This window comes from Nannospalax galili, unplaced genomic scaffold (genome assembly GCF_000622305.1).
Source record: "Nannospalax galili isolate Female #2095 unplaced genomic scaffold, S.galili_v1.0 scaffold227, whole genome shotgun sequence".
Classification (NCBI taxonomy): Eukaryota; Metazoa; Chordata; class Mammalia; order Rodentia; family Spalacidae; genus Nannospalax; species Nannospalax galili.
Window position 1 is genome coordinate 10,444,987 of NW_008360303.1, and position 8,017 is coordinate 10,453,003.

General features: G+C 39.4%; 1 protein-coding gene across 3 annotated transcripts in view; it reads right to left on the reverse strand.

The window, feature by feature from the left end:
• Rgl1 (ral guanine nucleotide dissociation stimulator like 1) overlaps positions 1–8,017 on the reverse strand; it is a 351,061-nt gene that overhangs the window by 182,122 nt on the left and 160,922 nt on the right. The gene's annotated exons all lie outside the window — the stretch shown is intronic.

The window sequence follows — 8,017 nt, forward strand, 5'->3', positions numbered from 1 at the left end:
CAGTTTGGAAGACACACTGGCTACAGCACTGGGACATTTTTACTCTTCAAATATGCCCTGGGAAGTTATGTATGCAAAGTTCTATGCTAGGCAACCACAAATAATTCAGTAATTTTGTTTCAAACCTCCAAAGCTTAGAGTCCCAGGACAGAAAGGCTGCAAACAAGTATTAATAATGTAGCATGTAATATAGTGTGTGAAATTCTGTAAGAAGGATATTTCCAAACTGTGACAGAGGCCTGGGGCGTGCCTCAATGGTAGAGTGCTCACCTAGCGTTGGTTAGAGCCCCAGCACCATGCAGGGGAAAAAAGCTGCAATGGAAGCAAAGGAAGATTCCCTTCTTGGGCTGTGGTTTCGCTGGTAGTTGTTGTAATATAAGATTTTTAAATTGATAATTATCCTATAAGCTCTACTTCTACTTCTTTCCATATGCCACAGCTCTTGTCAAAATCTCATCATATCTTGACAGTACTACACTGTCTTACAGAATCTTCTTGCTTCTATTCAAATCCCTGTGAACACACCCTTCTCAGGGTAAATTTTATAAAATGTAACTGTTAATGGTTTTCTTCACATAGTAGCTAAGATTCCATGCACCTGGCATCTTTCTCTCCCTTCTCTTATTTGAGCATTCACTACTGGCCTCCTCGGCCACATGACTTCAGGATTTGAAAACACATATTGATTCCCAATACAACATCATTTTAGTGTTTGTTTGTGATCTGGTTCTCTCCAATCCACACCACCAAGAAATTTAAAGGTTGCCCTCTCTAGGTACTCTGAGTGGACTTCTAGGTGTCAACCACAACTTTACTTATCTGCTTACTTTCAACTCCATTTCCATCTTCTTTTTAAGTGTCTTGAGTCTAGAAATGGTGTCATATTCAGAGAAAGTATAAATATTAAATTAATTTTAATCTAATCATTCAGTAAATCATGAGAATCTAGCAAAAATGAGGCAGCACTTTGCTAGTTCAAATAACAGATTTTTAAAAAGTCATTATTTTCTTTTTACTTTGTTGGCTTAGTAGGCTAAGTTCTTCCTTGGAAGGGAATAAGCCTGGCATTCAGCATGTACCCCAAGCCACTAATATTGCAAGATAGAATTGCTCGTTAACAGCTGTGGTTTGTGGCTCTATATTCAGTGACTTGAGCATATTTGTAAAAAGCAGGTCTTCTGCTCATGCACCCTCTGCCAAATAAGAGTAAATGGAAAATGAAGTCAGCAAGAGGGTCAGGATGACATCAAAGAATTTGAGACATCTCTCTACAGAGCTCTTTCTCTGCCTTAGGGCCTCATATGCTCCATCTGTAAGCCATGGGCAGCAAGCCATTTGATTGCAGAGAGTAACTAAGAGGAAAATGCTAACTCAAGCCATCATGAAATACAAACACAGAGCACTAATACATTCCCATTAGGAGTCAGGAAACAGAACCTACATAATTAATAATGGACAAACTTCTAAGCAGACACATACATGCAAGGAAATAAACAAAGCAGAGTCATAGGGAGGTTTCAAGCCAAGAAAAAGGAAATTAAAAATAAACAGGCAAGATGGAAATAAACCAGATTGGTAGGGAAGGAAATTCCATTGTTGTTACTGGAGATAATACTGTAAACAACAAACAACAAATCAAAATAAAGTGGGAAAACCTCACAAGGCGACTTTAGCTATATTCTCCATATAACATGGAAATTTAACTGGATAAAGCAAATTACAAAATCTCAGAATAAATAAAACGTCTGTAAGCACACTGCAACCCAGTGACCCCACAGCTTGTACTCCACTGTCTGCCACAGCTGCTGTTTCATCTCCATATTGTGGGTGAAAATTGGCACATTTTCAGTGCTGGAGACTGAACTCCACTGTGTGCTGACTTCCCACAGGCTGCTCTTACCCTCTTTGGGGAGAAGATGCATTTCTGAGTTGGAGACAGCGCCAAAGCACTCAAAAACTAAGGAGGATCACAGAGAAGCAGCCAACTCTTACACGGTTCTCCAAACCTTTTGAGTTCTTCCACCCCTTCACTCATCCTCTGTGTCTCACTTGTAAAAAATGACCCTGGATCCCAGCCACTGAGCTCAGTATTTTCTCCTTGATCTCTCATCCACACAATTACCTTACAAGGTAGTTACCACTATTTTGCCTGAGAGAAAAGTGAGATCAGATAAGCTAAGTAACTTTACTGCCCTGCTAGAAAGTTAGAGGGTTCCCACACTCATCCTCTCTCTCTCCCCCAGGTCATTTAATAAAGCCCAAGCTCTATCCCCTCTCCCACCTCCAGGTCAGTTCAGAAAATTCCCTCTCTCCATCGCCTACCTCATCTCATGCAACCTCCCCCTAGGGCTCCTTCCCAGACACCAGGGCTGGTGCCAGTCTCTCCGATGTCACAACAGCGCCCCCTTGAGAGAGGCTCTCATCTGAGGAGTACACAGGTAAGAGCCAGACAGATGGAGAGAGGGTAACTTCATCAGTAATAGATTATTCCTTTTCCACCTCGCTGTTATCTCAAGTTCTGGTCAGGGCAGGCTTCAGGGATGTGATGGGCAGACCTGTTTAGTCACACAGGGCCCCTTGCTCAGAGGAGTCCCATGCTTGTCTGAATGCTCCACTACCACCACACATGATACAGTTGGTCTTGCAGCTGACTTGTCTTTTCTTTGAGTATAAACTATTTTATACTTTTTTATTTTTCAAATTCATTGTTTCTTTAAATGATTAATAAATTATAGGTTTTCTGTCAATCCTCCTAAAAAGAGCTAGAAATCTACATGATAGAGTCGATCTTTGTAAAATTAAAATAGGAGGTATATGTGGCCCTTCCTCTGATGTGCTGCAACTTAGAGTGATGTACTGCCCACCTTCTTAAGAACAGGGTCGTAGCTGACAAGCCAGCTCTGTGCAAAGACCACTAACATGAACCACTTAGCAGCACCATGGACAGGACAGAATCACTGTAAATCTCAAAGACAGAATCTTCTTTTCTAGTTATGAATGAGTGTAAAATATCATGTCTTGTGAAAATCACTTTTGACAATCTGTCATGATAAAATACCCAATACCCCCAAACAATCATTGTTTTAAACTCCTGAATGGTCAGATCAGCCTTAAGCTGGAAGTGGGTTGGAGAAAGAACAGAAGTAGAATGGAAGCAGATAGCAATCAGAGAACACAAAAGCATTTTCACTCAAATACTAAGAAATAAATTTTCTTGGGGCTGGATAGATGGCTCCACAGTCAAGAGCACTGGCTGCTCTTGCAGAGGACCAGGGTTCAGTTCCCAGCACTCACATGGAAGCTAACTGTTCATAACTCCAGATATAGGATCCGACACCATCCTCTAAACTCTGTGTGCATTACATGGCACAGATACACTTACATACATGCAAGCAATACATTCATACACATAAAATAAAAATAATAAATAAAAATATTTTAATAAGTTTTCCTGAGAAATTTTTTCTAATTATAAGAAGGTTGTAATTCTATGCTGCCTCCACTATATGTAGCAGAGGACTAAAATTAAAACAAGAAAGACAAATGTGGTAAAGTAGAAGGAAGAGGCTCCCATGTGACACAGAAATCAGTTTCCTATGAGAAAAGTCATATTAGGGTTTCCAAGGTTACACTTCCTTCAGGTCCAAGAGCTCTGATATTACCACCAAAGCTAAACAGTTTTGGGTTTTGCTTAATTAGAATTTTCTAAAGGTATGTTAAATCCAAGGATCAGTCCAATCAAAATTTATCAATTGAAGAAATTAACAGTAGTTAACCAGTGAAACCATTACTCTTAAAATATGATTATTGTGGGTAGGCTAAGGCTGAGATCCTAGAAGACAGCCTGAGAGGGTGGACTCGGACCTCCATCGGTGTAGCGTCTCTGATCTCAGCAGACCACCAGAGAGTGCTGAGTTCTGGCTTCCCTCTGGCCTCCGGCTGGCAGAGGGCCTGAAAAGGCAGGGGACTGCCTGAGAGCCCCCAGATTCTGCCTCCACGTGGTGGTGAGCTTCCCCTAATTGCACCATACCCATCCCCCTACCTGGGATTTTGTGAGGCCCCTCCCAAGACCCCAGGGCAGATCTGGCTTTGGTAGGCAAAGGCCAAGATACTAGCAGACAGCCTGAGAGAGTGGGTTTGGACCTCCATTGGTGTAGTGGCTCTGATCTCAACAGACCTTGAGTTCTGGCCTCCCTCTGACCTCCCTCTGGCAGAGGGCCTGAGAACCCAGGGGACTGCCTGAGAACCCCGGGATCCTGCCTCCACGTAGTGAAGAAACTCTGAGTGTACCTGACTGGAGCCTGAATTCGGCTTCTGTAGATACTCCTGAATAGCTGATTTGAAGCCGTCAGTTCCCTCCAAATTAAACCTGAGAGAACCTGAACCCTGTACCAACCAGCTTTACATAACCAATAAAGGATCTAGGCACCCCAATAATACAAACAGAAGCATACTTCAACTTAATTCTCATATCGGAATCATAAACAACAAAAGAAATTCACATGCCAAAATCACAACGAACGAATAATAAAATGGAAAGCCAAAACACTATGTCCCCACCAAACTCCACCAATCCTGTAGAAGAATTCTACAAAGAGAACCCCTTAGAGATAACCCACCCAGGACACTGAATTTAAAAGAACAATCACAAACATGATCAAGGAATTCAAGAAATTTAAAGAACACATGAACAAACAAGTCAAAGAACTAAAACAAGATAGGGATAAACTTCTAAATGAATTCACAAAAGAGACAGAAACATTAAAGAAAACTCAGGCAGAAATGAAGAAGGAAGAGCAAAACTCAATAGGGCAAATTGAAATGACAGGGGAAAGCCTCACCGCTAGAATGAATGAAATGGAAAACAGAGTATCAACACTGGAGGATAAAATTGAAGAATTGGACCACTCAAGCAAAGAGTATGGAAAATTTTTAAAAGCAGAGTTATGGAATATGCAAGAGATGTGGGACACTAGGAAAGGACTAAATCTATGGATCACAGGAATAGAGGAAGAAGAATTTCAGTTTAATGGTGTTAACCAGATCTTAAACAGGATTGTAGCAGAGAATTTCCTGAAATTAAGGAACAACATCCCCATACATTTACAGGAAGCACATAGAACACCAAATAGACAGGATCAGAAAAGAAACTTCCCACAACATATCATAGTAAAAACACTAAATGTAGAGAACAAAGAGAGAATACTGAAAGCAGCAAAAGAAAAACAACAAGTCACATACAAAGGAAAGTCCATCAGAATTACAGCTGACTTATCAATACAAATTATGAAAGCCAGAAGAGCCTGGAAATTATTTCCAGTTCTACATGACAACAGATGCCATACCAGAATATTTTACCCAGCAAAAATGTCTATTATAGTTGAGGGAGAAAGAAAAATCTTCCATGACAAGAAAAGCCTGAAAAAATACATGTCCACAAAACCAGTCTTTCAAAGAATACTTGAAGCAATACAGAGAGCACAGAGAGAAACAACTACACCTTGGAGCAACAAAAGAAAATAAATAAAGGCATAATCTAGGAACCACAAAATTAGACAGAGAACACAAACAGCAATCAAAATGACAGCAACCAATACACATCAATGGACTGAACTCCCCAGTCAAAAGACACAGGCTAAGTGAATGGATTAAGAAACAAAATCCATTTCTTTGCTGTCTGCAAGAAACCCATCTTACCTTCAAGGACAGGCACTACCTTAACATAAGAATGGAAAAGAATATTCCAAGCAAATGGCACTAAGAAACAAGCAGGGGATGCAATTCTAATATCTGACAAAGTAGACTTCAAAGGAAAACTAATCAGAAGAGATAAGGAGGGTCACTTATTCTGATCAAAGGAACAGTTAACCAAGAATATATTATAATCCTTAACATATATGCACCAAACTCTGGTGCACCCAAATTTATAAAAACAATGCTATAGGACATTAAGACACAGATTAACCCCAACTCAGCAATAGTATGGGACTTCAAGAGCCCATTGTCTCCATTAGACAGGTCAACTGGACAAAGAATAAACAGAAAGATGTCTGAATTAAATGATACCATACATCAAATGGACATAACAGATGTTTTTTGAATATTCCACCCAAGCACCAAACAATACACTTTTCAGTCAGCACCCCATGGAAGTTTTTTAAAAACTGACCACATACTGGGCCACAAAACAAATCTCAACAAATAAAAAAAAATTGAAATAATTCCATTCATTCTATCAGACCACAGTGCAATAAAGCTCAAAATCAGCACTGGACAAAGTCCTAGTCACTACACGAACTCATAGCAATTGAACAACACACTCCTAAACAATAAGTGAGTCAAAGGGAAATTATGAAAGAAAGAAAAGAATTCCTGGAATTCAACGAAAAGGACAATACAACACCGCACAACCTCTAGGACACATTAAAAGCTGTCCTAAGAGGGACGTTTATAGCTCTAAGTGCCTACATTAAAAAATTAGAAAGAGCCCAAATAAATGACCTAACACTGAAACTCGGGATGCTGGAAAGGCAAGAACAAATGAAACCCAAAACCAGCACAAGAGAAGAAATAACAAAAATCAGAGCAGATAATAATGACATAGAAACAAAGAAAACAATACAAAGAATCAATGAATCTAAGAGATGCTTCTTTGAAAAGCTAAACAAGATAGACAGACCCCCTAGCCCAGTTAACCAAAAGAAAGAAAGAGCAAATCCAAATCAACAAAATACATACACCATGACTCATGTATTCTGATATACATGTTAAAGTCCCATCTGGTCAAGCATTTTACCCAGATGTCCTTTAGTGCAAGTTCATCTACTGTAGTCTATTCAGCCTATCTAGAGATCTTAAGGAATACCTACTCTCCCTCTTCCAGCAGCAATCAACCTCCAACTATTCTTGGGCTTAAACAGTCCCACAACAAATAAGGAAATAGAAACAGTAATACAAAACCTCCTGACTAAAACAGCCCAGGTCCAGATGGATTCACAGCAGAATTCTACCAGACAGTTACAGAAGACCTCCACCAATACTACTTAAATTATTCAAAAAGATAGAAACAGAGGGAGAACTCCCAAATTCCTGCTATGAAGCTAGCATCACTCTAATACCCAAACTGGGTAAAGACACAACCAAAAGAAAACTATAGCCCCATATCCTTAATGAACACAGATGCAAAAATCCTCAACAAAATACTTGCAAACTGCATACAGACACACATCAAAAAGATCATTCACCATGATCAAGCAGACTTTATCCCAGAGATGCAGGGATGGTGCAATATACACAAGTCAATAAATATCATGAATCAGATAAATGGACACAAAGACAAAAAATAAATTGTCATCTCAATAGATGCAGAAAAGGCTCTTGACAAAATTCAGCATGCCTTTATGTTCAAAGTCCAAGAGGGAATTGGACTGGAGGGAACATACCTCAACATAATTAAAGCTATATACAACAAATTCACAACCAACATCATTCTAAATGGAGAAAAACTGGAAACATTCCCATTAAAATGAGGAACCAGACAAGGATGTGCACTATCTCCACTCCTTTTCAACATAGTGCTTGAAACTCTTGCTAGAGCAATAAGACAGGAGAAAATTAAAGGAGTTCTAATTGGCAAAGAAGAGCTCAAAGTATCCCTTTTTGCAGATGATATGATACTATACCTAAGAGATCCCAAAAGTTCCACCAGAAAACTCCTGGAACTGAACAACACTTTCATTATAAAATCAATCCACGAAAACCAATAGCCTTTCTATATACCAATAACAAGCAACTGGAGAAAGAACACAGGGAAAGATTCCCATTCACAATTGCTGCAAAAAAATAAAATAAAATATCTTGTAATAAATCTGACCGAAGACACCAAAGCTCTCTATGATGAAAATTTTAAATCATTAAAGAAAGAGATCGAGGAAGACACCAGGAGATAGAAGGACCTCCCATGCTCATGGATTGGAAGAATTAATATTGTAAATATTACCATCCTAACAAAAGCAAT